Source organism: Solanum pennellii, chromosome 8, assembly GCF_001406875.1.
Source record: "Solanum pennellii chromosome 8, SPENNV200".
Lineage (NCBI taxonomy): Eukaryota > Viridiplantae > Streptophyta > Magnoliopsida > Solanales > Solanaceae > Solanum > Solanum pennellii.
This window is the reverse complement of record NC_028644.1, coordinates 29,573,843-29,600,122: the sequence shown is the minus strand read 5'-3', so window position 1 is coordinate 29,600,122 and position 26,280 is coordinate 29,573,843.

The window sequence follows — 26,280 nt, the reverse complement described above, 5'->3', positions numbered from 1 at the left end:
TCTAACTCGTGCTTGCTCATAACCGATTGTGAGTTGGGTCGTTTTTTAGAGTGCTTTCATGGGAATTTGTTTCCCCATGAGCTATGAGACGCAAAAAGATGATTGTCGACATGTGGTGCAGGGTGAGTTTATTCGTTGTTGGGTTGGCTCGTCTTTCAAATAAAGAAAGTATGGAAACCATTCTAATAGGTTACATGGTCATAAGGCTAATAATCCATGTGTAACAAGTTGAAGAGGACAATATGAGGGATAGGGAAGAGTTTAAGAAAAATAGATTTATGACATGAAGAAATGAGTCTGGACAATAGAAAATAATGTGAATTGGTCTTCTTTCCAACAAAATAAAAAGGGACATGATCTATCATCTGCTAGTGCACCTGCACCCAATAACAAAACTGAGTATATTATTCTGAAATTCAGAGCCAAACCACTTATTCTAAGGGTAGTATGCACAAGGGGCAGTAATCCTTCTGCATGTGCTAAGTGTGGTACGAACCACTTAGGGATGTGCATGATGGGTACACTGGTTGCTTCAAGTGTGTCCATAACGGTCATTTCATGAAAGAATGTCCAAAGAACAAGCAAGGTAATGTTAATGGGGGCAATAGAGCCCAGTCTTCTTCAGTTGCTCCACTAGACAAAGTTTCACCTAGAGGAGCTACTGCAGGTAGTGGCGGAGGATCAAACCGCCTATATTCTATCACAAGTAGCCAAGAGCAAGAGGATTCAACGGATGTTGTCATTGGTATGATCCAAGTCTTTAACTCTAAAGTTTATGCTTTTCTAGGCCAGGATCGAGTTTATCCTTTGTAACTACTTATGCTACGATGAATTTTGATGCTATTCCTGGGCAACTTAGTGAAACCTTCAGTCTTTCTACACCTATTGGTTAATATATTCAAGAAGAGAGTGTCTATCATGATTATCCTATTTTCGACAATCACAAGAGTACCACGGATGATTTAATTGAGTTAGACGTGGTAGAATTTAATGTCATTATTGGTATGGACTGACTTCATGCTTGTTACAGTTGATTATAGAACTCGAGTTGTCAAGTTTCAGTTTCCAAATAAGCCAGTCTTAGAGTGGAAAAGCAATTCAGCAGTGCCCGAGGGTCATTTTTTTCGTAGATTAAGGCAAAGAACTTAGTTTTTAAGGGATGTGTCTATCACTTGGTCCGAGTTAATGACTCTAGTGTTGAGATACCTCATATTCAGTCATTTTCAGTAGTAAAAGAGTTTCCAAAAGTCTTTCCAGATGATCTACCTGAGTCTCTCTCGAGAGAGATAGACTTCGATATAGATGTTCTCCTAGATACTCACTCTATATCTGTTCCGCCATAAAGAATGGCACCAACAGAGTTAAAAGAGTTGAAGGAGCATTTGACAGATCTCATTGATAAAAGCTTAATTTGACTAAGTGTTTCACCCTGGGGCGCTCCTGTCTTATTTGTGAGGAAGAAGGAATGGTTCCCTTAGGATGTTTATAGATTACTGTCAGTTGAACAAGGTTACCATCAAGAACAAATATCCTCTCCGAAGGATTGATGTTCTTTTTAATCAGCTTCAGGATGCTACTTGTTTCTCTAAGATAGACCTCAGATTAGGCTACCATCATTTAAGAGTGAGGGAATTTGATATTCCAAAGACAACATTTAGGACCTTTTATGGTCATTATGAGTTTTTAGTCATGTCGTTCGATTTAACTAATGCACCTACAACGTTCATGGACCTTATGAATAGAGTATTCAAACCTTATTTAGATGTGTTTGTTATAGTCTTCATTAATGACTTACTTATTTAATTCAAGGAATGAAGAAGTTCATGTCAGTCTTTTCAAAATAGTTCTCCAAACTTTAAGGGATAGAGAGTTATTTGCCAAGTTCTCTAAGTGTGAGTTTTGTCTTGAGTCTGTCGTACTCTTAGGCCACATTCTGTTTGGAGAGAGAATAAAAGTTGATACTTAGAAAATTGAGACAGTGTAGAATTGGCCTAGACCCACCTCTCTAACTGATATTAGGAGTTTCTTGGGTTCGGATGGTTATTATAGATGGTTCCCAGAGGGGTTCTCATCTATTTCGTCCCCTTTTCACCAAGTTAACTCAGATTAAAATGAAGTTTCAATGGTTAGAAGTTTGTGAGAAAAGCTTTCATAAATTAAAAAAGGTTGAATACTCCCTGAGTTTTGACAACCAAAAGGTACGCAAGACTTTTTTGTTTATTGTGATGCGTCCATAATTGGTTTGGGTTGCGTGTTAATGCAAAATGGAAAAGTTATCCTTGATGCCTCCAGACATTTAAAAGTTCACGTGAAGAATTACCCAACCCATGACTTAGAGTTGGCTACTGTAGTGTTTGCTTTGAAAATATGGCGTCATTATGTGGATGGTATTCATGTTTGTGTATTCGCTGATCCCAAGAGTCTTCCATATGTGTTTACTCAGAAAGAGCTTAATCTCAGAAAAAAGAGGTGTCTAGAATTACTCAAGGATTATGACATAAATATTATTTACAACCTAGGTAAGGCTAACGTTGTTGCTAATGCCTTAAGCATGTTGTCTATGGGTAGTACCACCCATTTTGAGGAAGAAAAAAAGAGTTAGAGAAAGATGTGCATAGACTTGCATGCTTAGAAGTACGACCAATGGATTCCACAGAAGGAGAAGTGTGGCGATGAATGAATCTTAAGCATCATTAGTGTCAGAAGCAAAAGAGAAGTAAGAACAAGATCCCATCTTTCTCGAATTGAAGGCAATGCTCATAAACAAAAATTAATAGCTTTCGAACAAGAGGAAGATGGTGTATTGATGTACCAAGGTATATTGTGTGTACCAAGGATGGATGGACTCCAAGAGATGATCATGGAGGAAGCTCGTAGCTCAAGATATTCCATTCATTCGGGTTCCACAAAGATGTATCGCGATTTGAGAGAGGTTTATTGATGGAGTAGTATGAAGAAGGGCATCAGAAAAATTTGTTGCTAAGTGTTTGAATTGCCAAAAAGATAAAGTAGAACACCAAAGTCCATGTGGTATGGCTCAGAATATAGAACTTACGGAATGAAAGTGGAAGATGATTAATATGGATTTCATCACAGGTTTGCCAAGGTCTTGCAGACAACACGATTATATTTGGGTGATTGTAGATCGAATCACTAAATCTGCCCACATTTTTCTGGTAAAGACTACCCACTCAGCAAAGATTAATCCAGGTTATATATTCAAGACGTATTAATACTTCATGGAGTCTATGTTTTTACTTTCCAGAAAAAACAAAAAAACAATTTCTTTTTCATTCAAAAGCATATGTGAACAATATTTTAAAATATTTTTTAAAAGAACAAAATAAAATCTATCTCTAAACAGGTTGGTCGTGTGAACAATTCCAACATATTCTATAAGATAAAGGTGCATGATTTAGTGCATCGTTAAGAAGTCATTCCAGAAAGGCTTGAGTTCGAAGTCTAACTTGAGTACTGATTTTCATCCTCAGACGGATGGCCAAGTAGTGTGCACTATTCAGACCTTAAAGGATATGTTGAGGGCTTGTGTGATTGATTTCAAATGTAATTGGGATGATCACCTACCTCTATTGAGTTTGCTTACACCAATAGTCCTCTAGCATCCAAATGGCTCCTTATGAAGTATGGTAGGAGATGTAGATCTACTATTGGATGGTTTGAAGTTGGTGAAGCAGGATTAATAGGACCAGATTTAGTTCATCAAGCTATGGAGAAGGTTAAAGTGATTCAAGAGAGATAGAAAACGGTGTAGAGTTGCCATAATTCCCACACTAATGTTAGGAGAGGGAAGTTGAAGATTAAATTAGATTATAAGGTGTATTTGAAATTTTTACCCATGAAAAATGTTATGATATTTGGTAAGAAGGGGAAGCTTAGTCCTCGGTATACTGGCCCTTATAGAATATCAAAGAGGGTAGGTAGTGTAGCTTATGAGTTAGAGCTACCACTAGAGTTACTCGCTGTTCATCCGGTATTTCACGTCTCCATGTTGAAGAAATGCATGGTCAATCCTTTATTGATCATACTAACGGAAGATATTGGGATCAAGGATAGCTTATCTTATGAAGAGATTTCGGTTCAGATTCTAGATCACCAAGTTTGCAAGTTGATGACTAAGGAAGAAGCATCAATCAAAGTCTTTTGGAGGAATCAATCCTTTGAAGAAACTAATCGGGAAATGGATGACAATCTGAAGAATATATATCTACATATCGTCAAGTCCGGATAAATTCCATACCAAGGTACTACTTCTCTTCGTAGTACTCTTTAACTTATGAGATTGCATGTTTTATTGGCATTGCTTGTTGGGTGTTTGAGCTGAATGTTAGATGTTACACCATTAGCCTACAAAGATTAAGCTCATTTGAGGATGAATTTTCCCAACGGGGATATATTATAACACCCCATAACTAGAAAGAACTAGAAATAAGTTAGACATTGGAAATTGTCATTTTTGGAAAGAATATAAAAATCTGGAAATTTGTTAAGTGTGTCAAAGATGAGTTTTAGTCAACTTCAAACGATCATAACTTCTAGCACATAATGATTTATATGTATTTACCGATAAGGTAGTAAAGATCTTGGAACGCCTCTGCGTTTGCGCAATTCCGAGTTTGTATGAGTGAGATATGACCATTGGAAGTGGGGCTGGTCAAATAAGGAAATGTCCAATTTGGATTTTTGATAGGCATTATGGTCTTTTATTACCCATTTATTTTATTTCATTTTAGGTAATTAATTAGGTTTAAATCAGATTTTAGTCAGTTTTAGAAAATTTGAAGTTCACACCGAGGCTTGGAGAAAAGAGAAAGGAGAAAAAAGTTCAAGATTCGCGTGTTCGTAAGGAATCACTTGTGGATTTCGTCAAGGGGTGATCCCTATTACTAGATATGTGAGTTATACAACATTGGATTCGTTCACCCACGTGTCAAACATGGTTTATTCAGCATGAATTCGTCCTACAAAGGTTGAAAGTTTGAATGTTCTTGATGTGTGTTCTTCAATTTACTTTCGTTCTTGAATTGGGATGAGATTGAGGAGTTATTTGAGATTATAGAGTCGATTATTGGAGTTTGTTCAGTTCGATTCTTGTGTATATGTTGTGGGTACCTGAATCTAAAGAGAATTCGAGAAAAATAGTTGAGTTTTGGAAAATTGGAGAAAAATAGTTGTGGGTACCTGAATCTAAAGAACACATCGCAGACCTATTCCTCATATTTGACAAAATTGTCTTCGCGGAGATGAGCGGTCACATATAATAATTTTGCCTCAAAATTTATTTTGCGGCCAAATATTTAAATACATCTCCGCATTGCGGAGTAGGTTCCAAACAATTATTTCTTAATCGTTTTTCATTATTTTAATATCTAAGAACACTCCTAAACACCATGAGTTCTTTCCTATCACAAACCATAGTCATGGAATCCATAATTCAATTCAAGGATTAGTTAAGAGTCAAGTCACGAGAAGTTAAGAGCCAAGTCAAAAGAAGTGCACGGAGTATTCCAAAAGTCTTTTGCAAATGTTTTAACCTTGTTTTAATACTTGAGTTTTGTGTTGAGTAAAGAGTAAAGATTGAAGTCATTTATTCAAATGAGTATACTGGGTCTATGTACTTACGAAGAGTAAATGTAATTCGCATTTAAACAAGAAAGGAAACTAGATTTCCGAAAGAGCCTTTGAGCTAGTTTTTCAGTAAAGAGTAAATGTCTTCACATTTAAAATGAGAAAGGAAACTGAGATTTCCAAAAGAGCCTTTGAGCTAGGTTTCAATAAAGAGTAAGTGATTTCACAGCTAAGCAAGAGAGGAATATGAGATTTCCAAGGTAGTCTTTGAGCTATATTTTTGAGAAATTATCTCAAATCATAGAAAGTATGTTTTTTTAACATAAGAGCTAGTATCATATTTTGGGAGTAGTATTGAGCACCGATAAGGGAGGAAGTTCAGACAAGTCACAATCCCCATAAATCATGTAGCCACCATAGGTAGAAAAGGATCATACTTTTTAAATGATTCCTTTAGTTCTATTTAGCATAGGCTAGTGGATCCACTTAGTAGTTCAATAACTATACCCTCGACAAGATATAGGACGACCTTGACAGCGTGAGGCAAAGCGTTGTATCATCACAATTGCTCTTACTTGATGATTTTCGATTAGAGAAACTCCCACGGAAGTGATTATATTTTTAGATGCATAGTTTATTTGTTGTTTTTATATACATTTTAGAGTATATGTATCTTTGCCTACAAACAGAGTTGAGAACCATGTTTTAAAGTTTTTCTTTATATTGTATTTATTTACATTGCTTTATATTGAAATCAGTTCAAATATGTTGAGTTGAGTTGAGCCAGGTAAGTTCTTCAGAACCTTTCAAGCTTATGTATAATTTTAGTTTGACCTGCATTTTATTATGATGCAGACACAGGTAACCAGGGTCAGCATCCAGTGTTTCGTTGATCCAATTGAGCACTAAGAGTTAGTTGGTGAGCCTCTTTGCTTTCCGCAGAATCCCGTATGTTATGTTTTGTTTTATTGCTTGCTTATTTAAGTTATTAGGATGATCGGGGGTCTTCTCCTCACATCCGTTACAGTTTAGAGGATTTATAGACAAAGTTAGGTTATGTTAGTTCATGAGTCTTTACTTTTCTTTTTCAGTTAAGTTCAGACTTGAGTTGCCACTTCGGCCAGTTGAATGTTGATCTTTGAAACATTTGAAGTATATTTTGAGCAGTTCAATTTATTTTTTCAAAGTATTTATCATGAGTAAGTCTTCCGCTGAGTAAGTAAGCCAGACCAAGGGTTCGTTTTGGGCCAACAATAGTTCACGAGTGTTAGTTCTGCTTGGGTGTAGGCTCGGGACGTTATAAAACGGGTCCTTGTGGTTTTAAAACAAAATTTTAAATTATTATTTGTTGTGATTTATAATACTCTTAGTTAATATCATTTTTAAATATTATATGTTATTTCTCTTGTTCCAATTTTTTGTGGCATATGTGAAATTACGAGAGTTAATCAATTTTTAATATGTTATTAAATACTTAAGTTTTGATTTATAGTACTCTTAATATGTTTTTTAATAATACATGGTACTCATATTGTCCTAGTTATGTGTGTCACGATCCAAAGTGGACGTGATGTCACTTGTCTATACCCACTAAGAAAAGTCAACCTCAACCCAACGAAAATGAAAAAAAAGAGGAAATACAACAAAATAGAAGAACACAAGGGCAGAGAACTTATTCATTCTTAACAATACCCCAAAACATGACCGTCACGTGTATAATCCACTAAATACATAAGCGCAGAATTAAGAAATAAATACAAGTCCTAATCTTTGTTTTTCATATGGAACAAAGTGTAAGAAAAGAAAAAAGAGGGTCCACCCGATGACAAGCAACCACCTCTCAAAAACGTGACAAGCCTTGAGATTGAATGGAGAGAAATAGATCACACGGGTCCGGGCTCTAAACCTACACATGTGTAGAAGTAAGGGATGAGTACCAACAAAACAGTACCAACAAGCAACCCACTAAACAAAGTAACTAGCTAGACAATGAATACCCCTTACACTCCAACATAACCTACTCAAACTACAACCTAAACAATTATCATTCCAACCTAACAATTCTACAATACACGATTTAAAGACCCAATAATCACAATCTAATAGCGACAATTCAACCATAAAAAAACCAACTAAGTCAATCTCAATGTCAAATAGTCCAGTCACACACAAGTACATCAGTCTTATGTATCATACAAGTTACGCATAAGCATCAAATACATCAAGTCACCCTAATCAATCTCTTACCGGAACTTACTGCCCATTGTCACAATATCACTAGCCAGAACCACATCCTATCGACTTTACAAGCATTTGCCAGAAATGACCTCAACTTCACAACACTCGCCGGAAATGACCTCAGCCTTATAACACTCACCGAAAATGACTTCGGCCTAATAACACTCACCGGTAAAAACCTTGGCATAATAATACTTGTCGGCACCTCAGCATTACAATCATCACATGTCCATCCGATGATCAATAATCAAAGAATACTAACAATATCACACCACATATGAGATATAAAAATTTGCACAATTCAAGTCCATGTTCATGCCTTCAAGAATTTCAACACAGTTTTTTTTCTTCATTTCAACCCGTTTTTATTTATTTAGATGTAACAAGTGGACGATTTAACCCTTCACTTCATCCTAATTACTCCCAACACACAAGCAACTAAGGAAGCATGCGAATTCAACTAGAATACAAGGTTTAGGAACCATTTGCCTTAAATCAATCAACAATCACTCCAATAGTTGAGTCTTCACCTTCATATTCACTTTTAAAGCCACACAATGTATGCGCAAGCAAGTATTCACAATAAATTTCTGAAAATAATAATACTCACCTCAATCTTCTTTGGAAGGTGGGTCAATCAACAAAATACCCAATTCTAAATTAAGATTTGAATTTGAATAATAATACTTGAAAATCCTTTCATTATTCTCCACCAAGGGTTTCTCAAGTTTAAAAATGATGAAATGGGGCTTAAACTCCAAAATGAGCAACAAAACCCATCTCTGATGTCGCCCAAGCGATCAAGAGTTTGCTTAGAAAAACTCGGACATCGCTTAAGTGAAGCCTTCTTTGCGAAAGTGTAGGTAAGTCCTTCGCAAAAGCGAGGCTTAGCCAATTTTCAAAACATAGAAAGGACTCTTGTACACACAAACCATATATTCAAAGCAATTGTACTTGATGTTCGTGACTCAGTAAAACTGTTAAAACAAGAATCTCATGTCTCCTAGACTTGGCATGCGGGAAAACTATAAGAAGCTGACTTACTCCTAAAAAGGCTAAAACAAGCTGAGAGCTTCTCAAAAATCATCTAAGACCTCATTTAGGCCAAAATCATCCCTCAAATTCAATGGAACTCTACGAATCTTGATCCGAGTATCCAAACCCATAATGTTGACCAATGTCAAAGCAAATGCTAAATTTTCGTAATTTCACAGCTTAGGAGCTCAAGTCCTCAAAAAGACTCAGAATGTAAAATCGAAAACTTTCCAGATTCGATTTCACATTCCGGACTAGTGTAATCTAAGGAAATTTCATTCTCACATTCAAAACTCCGAAAATCCTCAAAAATCACTTTCTTAATATCTTAGCCTTTTAAACTCAAATTTACCAAATTCTCAGTTTTAACTCAAAATTCAAAAACTTTTCAAAAGTCGATCATGAATGACTCTGAGTCGATAACGGGAGGACAAAATGGTAAATTCAAAAAGATTCATAAAAATATCAGATCGATTCATTACAATATGACACATGTGAATATTTTAGAGTTAATAACATTCTAATATGTTTTTTCAAATATTTAAGTTGTTATTTATTGTGATTTATAATACTCCTAATGTAATTTCCAAATAATACATGCTACTTCTTCAATCTCAATTATGCAGTGCATATGATAATTTTAATATTTTGTCATTATTTTTAAGATTATTTTATTAAATGTAAATAGAGGAAGTTGAAGGAGAAGGGCAAACGGATATTGACAGGCTGACCCTAAGCTCATGAACTTTTTTGCTTCTAATATAGTTAAATTAACTATATTTTAATATTTTAATTTGATTTTTGATATTATTTTTGTAAAAACATAACATATAAAAATAAAAATAAGAAAAATAAATTTAAATGGATAACATTTTAAATGTAAATAGAGGAAGTTGAAGGAGAAGGGAAACCCAACCAATTAACCGACCGACCCTAAGCTCTTCAACATTCTCGCTTAATGCATAGTAGTATTGTTATGAAACTATTTGAAACAGAAAAACTAAAGAGAAGACTTCTTATATTTCTAGAATGATATTGATGGATTGAGGTATATTCATGGATAATTACAATGCAGAAGAACCTTTATTCATAGGGAAACTGACTTAGTTCCCAACTAGAATTTCTAAATTTTACTCAAATAAATCACTATAAATAGATATTCATCAGAATACAAATATATTTATTACACTCTCCTTTGAATGTCTATTTGATAGATTATATACTTCGTTAAAACTTTCTAGGTAAAATCCAGTGAAAAAAATTTTAGTGATGAAAAAAGAGTACACATATCTAATAATACACATTTTGTATGCAATATTAAAACCCTTACAAGGCAACTCCAATGAGACACTAATGAAAGTAGAAGACTCCATTCAAGATTCTTAAAAAAGATATTTTTTGTGAGTCTTCTTGAAGGTAAGTCTTTCTCCTAAAAATCTATTCTTTCAACTCAAATTCTTCCATAAAATTATGAATCACTAATGAAAATCATAATGTTTACCATAGAGATTTCAAGAAACTAATTCAAGAATCTCAAGAAACGTTTTCTTGATTGTTTAACTTCAAGCTAGAGTTTCAAGGCTTCTAATAAAGTTCTTCTTCAAGATTCTTCAAGAACCTTGTTCTTTTAGGTATGTAAGACTATTAGTGTTGAACTAGTTCGTCCTCACGCTTTACATCTACTTTGAAATCAATAAAATAGAAATCAAGGATTCTATCCCTAGAATTGAGTATTCTTGAGATGAATTGATTTGGAGTCCTTGAGTTCCAGATTTTTTTTTGAAATTCTATTCCTAATAATTGAATTGTTATATATTATTCATTAATATTCTTGAGTTGATTCGTTCATGTCTATATTTCAGAATTAACCCTATGAATTGAGTGTTTTTGAGATGAGTAGTATCATTGAGTTATGAGTACTGAGTTTTCATATTGATATTAAGATCCCTGAGTTGACTCGTCCATGTCCATAATTCCGCATGAACCCTATGAATTGAGTTATAAATTTTGAGAAGCTTTTTAAAGTCGACTCATTTTTCAAGTGAGTTTTTTTTAGAAAGTAAAGATGAGTTTTGAGAAAGAGTTTCTAAAAAATGTTTAGAATGAAATGAAGTATGTCATCAATGTTTAAGCAGTATAGTATCTAGATTTACCATTAATGTTCATGCAGTATGACTTCCCAAGTCATCAATGATCATATTACAATATGATTTTCATATGTTTTTGAGAAAGAGTTTTCAAGTATGAATTGAGTAAGAGTATACGGAAATTAAGTATCCCTCAAAGGTATAAGTTTTTACATTGAAAAAGAGAAACTCTAATTTTTAAATGAGTTATGAGTTCAAAAAATATTTCAAAAGCAATTACCTTCTTTAAGAGGATAGTTTGAGCAGTTATCTCAAACTTGAGGAAGAGTTATGTTCTTAAACATATGAGCATGAGTATACTATTCGGAGTAGTATTGAGCACCGATATAGGGATGAGTTCATACAACTCAAAATTCTCATAAATCATATATAACAACATGGATAAAAGATCATACTTATTAGATGACTCCTTATTGCTTTTAAGCATAGCGTAGTAGATCTACTTAGTTGAGGTGTTCTATACACTGACAAGGTATAGGACAGTTATGTAACGTGGGCGAGATGTTGTATCATTAGGTAGCTTATAGTGATGTTTGTCGGTTAGAGAATCTCCCAATAGAGTTAAAGTGTATTATTATATATCACTTATTATGTTGAGTTTAGACATGAGAGAGTATTTTGTAAAGTTTTAAATGATTTAACTCCTTTATTTTTTCACATTCAGCTTGAATACGTTATCATCTATTGTAGTCCATTCTTTCAGTTATTTGTTATTCAGCTATATTACATACTCGTACATTCAATGTAATGATGTTATGCGACCTACATCTTTTAATGATGTAGATACATGTTGATCCTCAACAAAGTCCGTTGAGATCATTTGTCAACTTTTGAGTAAGACCTCCTTACTTCTTGAGGACTTCAATTTTTATGAGTTGTTACTAGTAGTCCTCTTGATGGAGTCGCATGTCTTGTACCGATACTTGTCCTTGTACACAGTAGAGGTTTCATAGATAGATAATTTTTGAGAGTCTTTCTATTTGAGAATTTTATTTAAAACATATGTTTCATACTTAATGTATTCTACTAATTTTGAGATTCAATAAACTATTTTTAAACGTTTCTTTAAATTAGATACTTATGCATGTTTGAGTTAGTTTTACGCTTGTTATCAGGCAAGATGAGGATTCGCTTGAGGACTAACAGTAATTCTGGATTGTCAGACACGTCCGTGGTGTAGGGTTAAATCATGAAAATATTGTTCAATGTCATTAGCATACAGAATCGCCCTAATGTGGCGCTCCATCAAAGTTATAGAAAATTAAGATTATACTACTCAACAATGAAAATAAATTTTAGCTTTCTAAACAATCACTTCTTCAAGCAATTTGTGTACATCATATGTGTGCACAAATAAATACCTAACCACTTATCGATTCTTTGTCTGAAAGACATAAAACTGTGTTGCACTAATATTAGGAGGAAATTTGAGAAAAATGCACTCAAATAACAAACCAGCACATTATTAGTCTATTAGCACGGGTAAAAAGAACAATATTCATCAACTAATGATCTACAATTTATAAGTCAAACACATAGTAGTGAATATTTTGGAACTTACCTCTTCATCTTAGATTCTAAATTTCTTCTCAGGACTTTCTCGGAGGCGATCCATGTCCATAATTTGAACTTTGCAAATCTAATTTGGTGTGTCTATTGCTATTCAATCGATGCTCAAATTTAGTACCACGTTTCTACCAAATATCTAACCTAGCAATAATATCTGCTAGATAAGTGTTACAAATCATCAATATAGAATTTATATCGAGTCAAAGTTATCTCTTTTTTGTGATTGCATAAAAAATGACGATTCAGTAGATAGAAAAAAAATACAAAATGGTTATTTCAAACTAAATTAGGAATATTCAAGAACATAATTACTCTTTAACATACTGAAAAACCCAATTATGCCTGCTCACTGAGAAAATAAGAAGATAAAGTAAGAACAATAAATCTGATTTCCTCCTACCTAGTAAGAATACTGAAGGTAGAGTCCGAAATAGGAACTCCCATTTTGATTTTGTCCTTTGATCGCAAGCAAAATCAGCTGGAGAAGTTGATAAATGTGAAGAAGAAAAACAGGGGAAAAAACCTTAGAAGAAAAGAGAATATTAGTAAAACGAATTTGTGCTCTATAAGTGTACAATATAATATAAACAAAGAATTGTAATAGGTTTATATAAAAGTACAGATGTCTTCCTAAAATGTGATCGTGTTTTGATAGCCAATGAAATGGGCCATAAAATAAAATAAAAACTATTAGATTTTGAAGCCTTTGGTACAATTGTTTTAAGAAAAAATTACTTATCTACAACTATTATTTATCATATTTTCTATTATTACTTACCATTTCAAAAATTCCTCTTTTTCCTACAAAAGACCTAGCGTTTGGATACATTAATCCCCATCCAAACTCACACTCCCCATTCCTATTTCACTCTTTCAATATCTCCATATTTTCACTTTCATAATCTAATAAGTTATTTCATTCATCCCAATTTAAATTTTAAAAAGTTTCTCTTTCCAGTCAATCAATTTCAAATATGTTAATAAGTAGTTATCGTCTTCTCTGATTTGTTGTTCTTCAATTTTTTTCCATAAATTTTCTAGTAAATCATATTTTAGTATTGAGATTACCCAATTAGATACATATAAAACTGATTGAATTTATAATTTAATGTCCTTAATTGGTTGTCTAAAAGCTTGCATGATCTATTGAAGATGACAAATCAAAGTTTTGAGAAGATAACGTCGACAAATGATGTACCCTCATTTTTCAAAGTGAATGTAAAAAAAACACCCAAGAAAAGAGATAGAAAAATTGCAGGTGCAGTTTATCAACATTACCATGGTATCTATTTTATAACTGATATTTTTTTTTATATATATTTGATATTCATAATTGTTAGTTGTTACAAACTTTGATACATTGTTGTTGAAGTGATATTCTCATATTGCTATGTATTTTGATTTAAATGAACTATATTGGTACATAAGACTTTAACTTTTTTCTCTTTCTAGTTTGTTGTTATGAATGTATCAAATTATAAAGTTCAAATTGAATGATGGGATGTAATATGCACATTTTGTATCATATTCTTACATGATTTATATTTGCTACATAAATATCACATAATGTGTATATGATGTTATATTTAGTATCAAATATAAATGATTGACATATTTTTTAGTCTATCAAGTTGTAATGAATATCAGACAATGTATATATTGATGTATTGATTAAACACCAAGATACTATGTAGTTGCAAATTTGTATCATAAACTTAAATTTTTGTGCTTACATTTATTTTCAATCTGATTTCAACAAATTCATCATGTATCATATAGATCTTTTAAGTTGATGAACATTAATTTGAAATTATAGTCTATGAAATATGTCATTAAATAGATTCCAATGAACTCACTGCAATCGTATTCTAACCAGTTTAGCATGTATCATGTAGATTTTTTATCTACTAGTCAGCTACCAACCAAGCTTTCAATCAAAGAGATTGTACTTTATCATGATACAAAGACTTCTGTTCCATGAAATAAGATGCCTTCCAAGACTTTCCAGCCTCAACTAGTTGTGGATAATGTGGTCAAAATCTAAGAACTTGTACTTTCTTTCTGAAGGATGGTTGATGAAGAATTTATTTAGAATAATACTACGCTGTTTCAAATTAATAATTTTCACATTGTAACATTTCAAATTATACATATTTCACTGTGACAAATATATACACTACAAAGTACTATTAGCTTATTAATTTCGGATACAATAAATTGAAATGTTACAATTTTCAATTTTGTCTATATTTTTAATTTGTAATAATTTGTTGACATTGTAAAATTATATAAAAGTTTGAGAATCTAGTACAAGATATTATGTTTTAGATACACTATTAATTATGTAATGTATGATTTTGTGTTTAATAATAATGAATCTGATACAAAGTGATTTTGAAATGTTATTAGTAAAGTAAAACAAAATGTATCTATTAATGTATCACAACAAAAAAAGAACCAAGTTAAAAAAAATTGATACATGCTTATAATATAGATTACATTGGTTACAATTAATGAAAATATATCAGAAACTACTTATAGTTAATAAAAAAATTTGTGCAAGTATGTACAAATGAATCTGATACCTTTTGATATGAGATTTTTGTATCAGATAAAGTATATAGTATCAAGTATTGTGTAGTATATCACAAAAATTATTGATATAAGAGATAAACGTATAGAATAATACATATTGAAATTAACACCTAAATATATTGAAAATCAAATCAAAATACACGTATTTAGAGAAAAACTTTAAGGCTTAGAATAGAAGTATCTTAAAATAATAATAAACACTATCAAACATCAATTAATGTATCTTAAAAATAATAAACATCAAAAGTTGTCTAGGCATTAATACATAATCACTATTCTACATGAACCAAATTATCTTGGGGTGATGGAGTTAAGTGCCTCCTAGGCCATCTTTATTGCTAATATATCCTGCATTGGCCTTGTCACTACCATACTTCCATGACAATGTTGCATACCTTGTGTGAAGATAGTTAGCTCAGAAACAATTAGATGGGATGTTGATTTCATCGATTATAAATTCAGCAAAAGAAGCTATAAACATTTCACAGTCACTACGAAAAGAAGCAGATACATTATAAAAATAAATTAAACATGTAATTAAGAACCCTTTGATACAATACAATCCCAGGATTTTCAAGATATATATGTATATTGATATCTGTTTATATCCATCGACAGGTTTACCCCTTGTCAGATACATTAAATAGAAGCTAATTTTTCATGTATAAGAAAAAAAGTTCAAGATACATTATTATCTCTAATCTTAATGCATCATAAATATACCTACTTTATGATGCTTATGCTTGTCCACAACAGATTACATGTTCAGATACACATCAACTACCTAATACATTTCATACCAACATGTCATAATTACCTATGCCCTTAAAATGATATATTACAAAAAAAATAATAAGAAGAAGGTTTTCACATATAACTGATATTCTATAGTAACCACACATTGATACATAGATATAAAAATACAACATACATGCGATAAATTAGTAATGTATCAAGTTCTACCTAGTAATGTATCATGCTAATATATCAATAAAAAACTCAAAAATCAGAATAAGTTTATTACGTTAGAATAACTAGTCACATACTTTCTGTTATCAGATCTTTTAACTCGAAAATTGAAGTTATGCTCTATTTTGTATCTTGCCATTACAATCACTAGAGTTGATTTATCCTTGTACAGTTGCTTCGCAATCACATCTGAACTGTCTATATTAGCTAGACAATTTTTTATCTCCAATTAGTAGAAAGCACCAATTTTTGATTCAACCATATTAAGAGCACGTGTGTCCCTTTTCTACCTTTAATACATGCTATTGCACCAGTTGATGCATCACATATTTGTATCTCCTAATCACTTTTATCTGATGAATTAATGCAGAGTAGATATATACCAAATCCAACCTCATGCTTCTTCACAAAATTTCAATAAAAGTGTGTTGGAGTCAAATTTGAAAGGTTTATTCGATGAATAGGGAGGAGAAATTTGAAATTTGAATTTCTTTGTTCTGTAAAGATTTGACTCCGTTTAACTGAAACTAAGATGAAACGTAAGCGTCAGTTAAGGAATTTAATTAGATTTTAAGTTTTTATTTCACTTTTTAGCATAATTACTTATGTATCAGAACTAATGTATCCGGAAGGTACAAAATTTAAGAGAATATTGTAATGACAAAAAAGTAGGGAAATGATGTAATTTATTCGTTACACTATGATATTCTTAAAATTTAATGTAATGTGATGTTGTGTTCATTTAAATTTGAACAACCTTTGATACAATTGTTTAATGTTGTGTTGGTACAATCAAACTGTCATTTCCGTAAAAGGGACAATAAAAGTGAACCCTCAACCCGATGATTTGACGCTCTCTAAAATTTTTGTCTTTTTCAATTTTATTAAAAATAAAAGAAAAAGTCTATTTTATAGAAAATTAACAAATGACACCTCTTTTTCTCAAACAATGTAAACCGCCTCTATTTATTTCTACCTCTTTCCACTTTTATTTGTCAGGATAAAGCCACACTCAACCCTTAAGAAAAATTTTACAAGTACTGCAATATGATAAATATAACCTCACTATCAATCATTATGAAATTGGTTTTCATTGATGGACTATTAAATGTATACATTAAGTATAAGTAATTCTTGTGTTCAAAGAATACGAAACTTTAACAATATAGCTTTTCAACTAAAGTAAAACTTTCTACATAGCTGAATGAAATAAAAATATTCTTTCTTCGTGAAAGAATTTTTTAGACTTTCAAATTTAATTTTAAAAAATAATATTTTTTTCAAATTTTGTGATTTCAAATTTAGTATATGAAAATTTAAAATTTCTCATCTAAATTAACATTATAAAAGAATGCATGGTATATGAAAAATATGAATATCAGACAAAGTTATCAAATTTCATTATTTCAACTTCAGTTTTGGTGTCCATGTTTATAAAAATATAATCTAATGATTCTTGTAAAGCTAATCTATAGGATACTTACTTAATCTAGCAGAGTGAGAAAATGGTCAAATGCCTCCCCCCTCCCCAATTTATTACCAGATTTCCGTCTACACACTTAAACTTTATGAAAGTCCTATCACCCCCCCCCCCAAACTATTTAAAATTAAAATTATTGTACCCCTAAAAATTCACTTCCACATTTATGTTGATGGGTAAAACTCACGCGTTTGACACGTGAAAATTTCGTTAAAATGTTTTCTTCAATTTTTTCATTATTCTTTACTCTTTTCTTCTAATTTTTTACCATCTCTGCAAACCCAACAATATTTTCACCATTTTCACCTTACTATAGACATTAAAGGTTAGCCAATCACTTCTATCTCTCATCTATTAATCAATTTAGTGTATGTCATAAATGTTGCCTTGCTACAACAAAAATCCTAAGGAATAAGAGAAGCCGATGATGTGTTCCACATAATCTTCATCATTGGTGGCAATAACTACAATTTTGAAAAGGAGAAATTCAACAAGGATTTTGATTTCCATTTGTCATTTCCTCCATAATTTCATTGGTATTAAGATCATTTCCGTGAATGCATATCTCAAATTTCTCAAATTTAAGTTACATACATAAGAATGGAGAAAAGTTTAATCTAGCAATCCGGCTCGTAAAAGCTTCTCGACCATGTGAATATATCAAGATGAAGATCTTAGGCCGCTTGATTGTACAAATAAGCACTCCATTGTTGTTTTCAATTGTCATAGCCAAGAATATTTTTATTCTCAAAATCAAATCTAGGTTTCATCTGAAATTCAAAATTCTTTGTTGGTTTGGATTAAAACTACAATGGATCTTCAATGAACCAAAATAAGAATTTACCAACCGAATTAACCTTGTGCATTAACCATGTATAAGGATGATTACCAACTCCATTAATACTGATAAAGAGTTGATTTTCAAAAATTTCTAATTCCATACACAAATTAGAATCAAGAGGAATACAAAACTTCTAGGGTAAAACCGATGAAGATAGTAGTGACGACATCAACACAGAAAAGACGGGAAATAGACATATCTATAAGGAATAGGTTTGTATGAACAAGAAAGAAAATAATAAGGAAAAGAATAATCTATATATAGACACGCACACAGACTAAGAATAAAAAGAATTTTTAATATTTAATTTTGGTGCTCATTCTCTAAGGGAGAAGGAAATACATTCACTTCGTAGCATAAGCATTTAGGTGACTATTTATTTCTTAATTATTTAAATTGATATTTAATTTTGGACATTATTTTTTGATATACCTAACAAATAAAAGTGGATGCAGGAGAAAGTACTATCAAATAACACACCCATTTATTTCTTTGTCAGTTCCACTCATCATCTTTTTTCCTTTCTCAACAGTCTCGCCAAATAGATAAAATATGCATGCACATATATTTTCAATCTCCTAATTCTTTACATATAATCTTGGATGTATTAGGTGGGTTTGAACAATGATTGATATATCTTAGTGAAAAATTATAAAATAACAAAAATTCAAGATTACAATTGAAAATAAAATGGAAAAAAATCTCTTCAGGTTGAGGCGCGGATATCTCGCTCTCTTTAAATAGATTCAAGCACACTGCAATAAATACTTTTTACCGGTCCAACATGTAATATCTCACAACTAGAAAGAACTAGAAAGTATTTTAAAATGTAGAAATACTTATTTTTGGAAAGTATAAGGAAATCTGGAAAATTTTAAGTAGCTTAAAAGTGAATTTTAGGTCAACTTGAAACGACGATAACTCCTAAATCAGGAGGAATTAGGTGTAGTTAAAGATATGGTTAGATACCCCTTGGAATGATCTTTTCAAGTCCGCCAAGTTTGCTCGATTCCGAGTTTGGATGAGTGAGTTGCCTTTTGGAAGTTAGGCTTTAAGAGTTAAGGAAATGTCCAAATCTGGATTTTTAAGGGGTAGCTTGGTATTTTCTTACACTATTAATGTAACTATTTTTTGGTTATTAAGGTAGGGGTCTAAGTTGAACTAGATCAATTTACACTTTTGCTAAAAGAGTTAGGGTTTTGAGAGAAGAGGAGAAACGAGGAGAAAGGAGAAGGGCGTTCAAGATTCACCAAGATCGTCAAAGTAACTTGTGGATTTCATTGGGGGGTGATCCCTAAAAAGATGTGTGAGTCTACTCTCAACGTTGGGTTCATTCACCCAAGTTCCAAGAATGTTTGAATCACTGTGATTTCATCCTAAAAAGATTGGATTTTGAATGTTGTTCTTGAATTGCTTTCTTTCTTGAACATGAGTTGAAGTTTATGATTTTTTTGAGGTATAAAGTGTTGTTTCTTGAGTTCATTTGGTTGGATCCTTGTGTATATGATGTGGGTACATAATTCTAGAGTGAATTTGAGAAGAAGAATCAAATAAAAACGATTTAAGGTCAGAAAACGAGAGGAAAAGTTCATCAAAATTGACCTTGGGAAAGGATGGGGTGATGCACGCCCATAGTGCTAGGCAGGATGAGGCAGCACGCCAGCAGTGCGCCAGAAAGAAGCCTCATTCAAATTAGGCTGGCGGGGCGCGCCCCGGATGCACTCAAATCGGTGTTTTTCAACCAGTTTTCGTACTTCAATCTGATTAAGCCTTACCAAAGCATTTTATCACTTCCTAATGATTGTAACTACTCTAGATGACTTCTAAACATATAGATTTTTTCCAGAAACATGAATTTCAACCTTGAATCCATAACATCAAATTCAAGGAAAGTTAGGAGCCAATTTTAGAAAGTTCTTAGAGTCTTTTCAAGAAGTCTTTTACAAATGCTTTAACTTTGTTTTAAGACTTAAAGATCAAGTTGAGTAAACAGTAAAGATAAGAAGAAGAAGTTTGTAACACCCCCTATCCGAAACAGACCAAAAACCAGCTTTATAGAAAATTTACAAGTGCAACCGACGTGACCATCGACGGACCGTAGCCTGACCCACGGTCCGTCCTGCACAACCGTCGATTGGATCAGAGACTCCCAAAAATTCAGCCGGGGAAAATTGGCTAAGTCTTGATCGACGGACGGACCTACGGTCCGTAGGTCAGACGACGGTCCGTTGTCCGTGACCGTCGATCGAGAACCCCTTCACCCACTCTCTAACAAGAGCCACAGATGACCAACACAGTCCGTAGGTGGACCCACGGTCCGTAGGTCTTTCCGTAGGTTGGATTTAGCAGACAGTTAAGAGGGGAGTGCAATTGGGTCAACTTCCAATGGTCATAACTCTTAGTACAAAATGAATTAGGTATCCCATGACCTACCCACAGATAGATAATTCAATTAGCTTACAATAGCCATCAACCTTGCAAAAATTTGACCTCCGAGTAAAAATTTATGCCCGTTTTAGTAAAGGCTTGTTGAACAGGCCCAACCTACGGACCAAATGATGGACCGTCGATGGAACGACGGACCGTTAGTCCTGGTTGTCGTTTGGTTCGACAGCAACTTACACAGGGGTCTTTTGGTCTTTTTCCACTTCATTTAAATCTTATGATACGTCATTTTGATCCTAAATCATCAGATTTTAGCCACTTTTAGACTAGAAACATAACAAGAACTTATCTAAGTCAAAATCATAATCAAAAGTTAGAAAATTAGAAGCAAGAAAGGAGAAAAAGATCAAGAACCCTAATCAAGAATACAACAAGAATCCCTTTGTTCCAGTCTCAAAATCTGAATATTTTTCCGTTGTGGAATTTTGCTAGTGAGTTTCTTTCATCCATTGGGTGCCTAGTTTTAGTCATTTCTTGATTCTCTTATCATGATTAAACCTAGGGTTCCTAGAATTTTAGCAGATTTTCATGATTTAGATAAAATATATGTTCCAAATCAGATTATCATGTTATTACTCAGATTATCACATGAATATCAGAACCCTAGCTTTGTATTCTTTAATTCTTGAATTACACATGCTAAGTCAGATATTTCAGTTATGCAGTTATACATGCTTCAGTTTTTAATGCATCTTTATCAAATTAAATGTTGCATTCCTAGTTTGCATGTTCAGTTTTGAGCTATCCAATATTTACAAAAAATTTGTCATAATCAGTTAATTACATAATTCATGGGAGTAGCATAATACCGAGCTGAACTAGGGTTCAGCGTACCCAATTAGTCCCAAAACTACTAGCCAAGTAGGTTGTAAGTCCCCTCTGTGGGCAATCAGTTTAGTGATCACGCCAGCATGCCTTTATACCTTTGACAAGGTTTATTGGGTCCTCTCGGTAGTGCGTATAAATCGGACTCCACATTTAGCTCATGTGGTTTTATTATCGCTTATTAGTAGCTCCTACAGTTCAATCAGACTCTCTTGCATTGACCATTTATCAGTATATTCAGTATTCATTTTCAGCATGGTATAAATTGGTCATTGCATTCAATTAGCTCAGAAATTCAGTATATCATGTTCAGATTGTTATACTTGCTTTGGTGCTCGTTCAGTTATGTTTTGTTTCAGCTTTAGTCTATCCTACATGCTCGGTACCTTCAAGTACTGACGCGTACGTGCACTACATCTTCTCATGATGTAGGTTCAGGTTCTCAGCATCCAGATCACGCATAGATCGTTTTTCCCATCTCCAGTTCAGCAGATTCAGTGGTGAGTCCTCATTCTCTGAGGACAACAGTCATGAATTTCATTTCAGTCTTTAGTCATTTAGTTTTTAGTTTTTGCTAGATTTAGCTGGGGCTTGTCCCTATATTTCTAGTCCAGTTTAGAGGCTTATTTCAGACACAGTTAGCATCAGCTTAGTGTTGGGTTGGTAACTTCATTGTATTAAACTCATCCGTCTTCATATTATATCAGTTTTATCATATGGGCATTCCCCATATTTTCATTATAAATTATGATTTAGCTTCTGTATCAGTTTATTATCTTTAGTATGCTCATGATCATGCCAGCAGGGTTAGCTTGGGATCACTTATGGTCCTAGGTTCGATGTCCGCGTCTCGGGGGTAGCTCAGGGCATGACAAAGTTAATTTCAAGTTTCATAAATCTTTTACAAATGTTTTAAGTTTGTTTTCAAGACTTAAGTTATAGTTAAATTTAGAGTGAAGTGAAGTCTTGTCTTCAAAGATGCATATGGGGACTAAGTATTCCCAAAGAAGTATAAATGTTGTCACATTTAAGTAAGTATTTAAACAAAGATTTCCAAAGATCCTTCGGGGTAGGTTATAGAAAAAAAGTAATAGATTTATAAATAAAGCAAACAGGGAAGCGAGATTTCTAAGATAGCCTCTGAGCTAAGTGTTGAGCACTAATCTCAAACAACAAAAGTATGTTTTAAAAACATAATAGCTAATATAATAATATTTTTGGGAGTAGTATTGAGCATATATATGGGGAGTTCAGATAACTCCAGCCTCCATAAATCATGTAGCCACCATTGGTATAAAAGGGTCATACTTTTTAGATGATTCCTTTAGTGATTTTAGCATAGACTAGTGGATCCACTTAGTAGTTCAAGTTCTATACCAATAACAAGGTATATGACAGCCATGACAGCATGAAACAAAACATTGTACCATCACTATAGCTCTAAAGTGATGGTTGCCGGTTAAAGAACTTCCACAACAATTAAATGTATTTTATATAAGCAATTATTTGTATTTTTACATATATCTCAGAGTTTTATTGTATCTTTGCATACATACAGAGTTGTCATCATGTTTTAAACAAAGTTTCTTTACACTTGTTTTTGTACTGCTTTATATTGAAATGAGTTCAATTAAGTATTTATGAGTTGAGAAGAGCCAAGGTAAGTGTTTCTTTCAGAATCTCTTTCATGCCGATGTAGTTTGGTATTTCAACTTGCATACTTGTACATTCAATGTACTGATGCCACTTGGCCTGCATCGTATTATGATGCAGACACAAGTAACAAGGATCCGCTTCCAGCGCACCGTTGATCCAGTTGAGCACTCCAAAGTCAGTGGTGAGCCTCATGCATTCCAGAGGACTCTTTAACTTGCTTTCTGGTTTAGTAATTATGATGTTGTAGGGTTTATCCCAACATCCATCTCAATTACTTGCTTCTAGTGTTTTTACACATATTGAGAATTTTGTTCTAGCAGATAGAGTCTTTCATCATTGTACTATTTATCGTCAATCAGAAGATTACCATAGATGACTTAGTTTAGTTAGACATGGTAGAGTTTGATGTCATTCTTGGTATGAAGTGGCTTCATGCCTATATGCATCAACAGATTTCAGCACTTGAGTAGCCAAGTTCCAATATTCCAGTGAACCAGTTATTGAGTGGAAAAGCAGTTTAGCAGTGCTAATGGATCGTTCCATTTCATAGCTTAAGGCAAGGGAGTTAGTTTCCAATGGGTGTGTCTATTACTTAGTCAAATTTAATGACTCAAGTGTAGAGGTACCTTCTATTCAGTAAGTTCCAGTAGTAAAAGAGTTTCTAGAAGTCTTTCTAGATGATCTTCCCTGAGTCCCTCTTGAGAGATAAGATAGATTTTGGTATAGATCTTATCCTAAATACTCGTCTGATCTCTATTTCGCCATATATAATGGCACCAGCAGACTTGAAATACTTAAAAGAGCAGTTGAAAGACCTTTTCGAGAAAGACTTTATTCGACCAAGTGTGTCATCTTGGGGTGATCTGGTCTTGTGTCACGACGGGGGAGCACCACCTAGATGTAACCGATGAATGAGACTTCAAGAAGTCTCACACAATCCTCTTGCATCAATTATCGCATAATATACTCTCGAAAATGAGTAAGAATTTAAAACTTTCTTCACGCACGAAGAAATACTTTCATTAATACACAAACGGAAGACTTTCTTTAAAAACATTTGTCTTTAAAACGTCTCTTTAAAACATCTAATACTTTGAATGTACAACATTGGGACTAAGCCCATACACGACTTAAAATAAAGACTAATACAGAAAACGAACATGTGGATCTTGTCCTCGAATCAATGAGGACTCACCAATACTTCTTCAACCCTTAGAAACCTACCCATTCTCCATGGCATATCAAGACTTCTAATTCCCTATACTTTAGTCAAAGAGGGAAAAGAAGGGGCTAGCACATTGAATTCACTAAGTATTGAAGCCATGCAAAAACTATGAAAAAGAGACATTTAGCATAGAAACATGCTTTCATGACATTTTTGATAAAAACCTTCATAAAAGAGTTCAAAAGACATATCCAAGTCAATAATCACATATATAACACTTTCAAGTAACATCAACCACATAAGCATATTCATATAGACCCCCTACTAAAGGTTATCCTAAGATCCACCTAAGTAAGATATGAAGCGGCAGCCTATACAACCCCTTCAGACACACCTAAATGATATTCAAGACTACCTAAAGTAAGTTATTCCAATACATCACATATCACATAAGTCCATATTCAATAAGATAAAACTTCACATCATTTAGACTCTCTACCTAAGGCTACTCTAAGACTCACCTAAGTAAAAAATGAAGAGACCGCCCATACACCCTCTTCAGCATGCCTAAGCAATCCTCAAAGCTACCCTGGATAAGTAACCTTTTCATAAAACATACTTCATCAAGAAACCATATTTTCATTAAAACCATTTTGAGATAAAACCATACATTTAGAGGACTTCATATAATGGTCTTAGAAGACCTAGGGAAACCACATACTAGCACCTTCTAAGCCTACTCGTGCAATGTATAGATAGTGTCTGATTCTACTACCTACACTTTGTAGATCTTCTCAAATACTAGAATGTATCCCACATGATGAGAATAGACATTAACCGACATAGACCATACAAGCTAGGCCTGGAATCCGGAGTCAACCCTGTAAACGTGGAGGGTGTTCTACTTGCCAAGGGTAGAATTATGACACATCCCATGTAGGCACATGGTTAATGAATATCAAGGGCTTCTTTGTACTCTAGACTCCTTCTCAAGTAGAGCTACTACCTTAGAAGTATTCACTCGGTTCTTAGACTTGTTTCTCATAGAGTAAGTTCGATCACATTAAGGTACATGAGAGCATTGTTTTGAAAGGCGAAGGCGTTGGGCGAGTTGCTTTATTTGTTACGGGGTGAGGCGTAAGTCTCGAGACGTGGGGCGTAAGTCCCACGGATCTCACGGGGCGTAAATCCTACGAATCTCTATTTTAATTATTAATAAAATAAGGTTAAAAGTAGAAAAATCACAAAAATAAAAATATGAAAAAATTATTATAATTATTACATAAGTTAACTAATAGCACAAATGTCACGACCCAAAATGAGTCGTGAGTGGCACCCACACTTAGCCTACTAGGTGAGCGAACCAACAAATATAAACCCCATCATTTACCAATAGTTCAACTATGAATAACAAAATAACGCTGAAGATCCAAAACTTATTAATGTAACCATTTAAGTAAGCTTCTAAAGTTTAACACTTATTATCCCCAAAATATGGAAGTCATCACATCAAGAACATCTATCCTCAAATTACCAAGTCTAAGAGTATTTAAGAAACCAAAATAAGTAAAAAGATGGTCCATGTCCGAAATTCAAAGACATCAAGACGTGAAGGAGAGAATCCAAACGAGCTAGGAATAATAGATCACCCTTAACTCTGATGTGCTGGAGACTGACTAGAGCTGAGGGCGAGTCGAAGTCGATGGTACACTTGCTGCACTCCACAAAA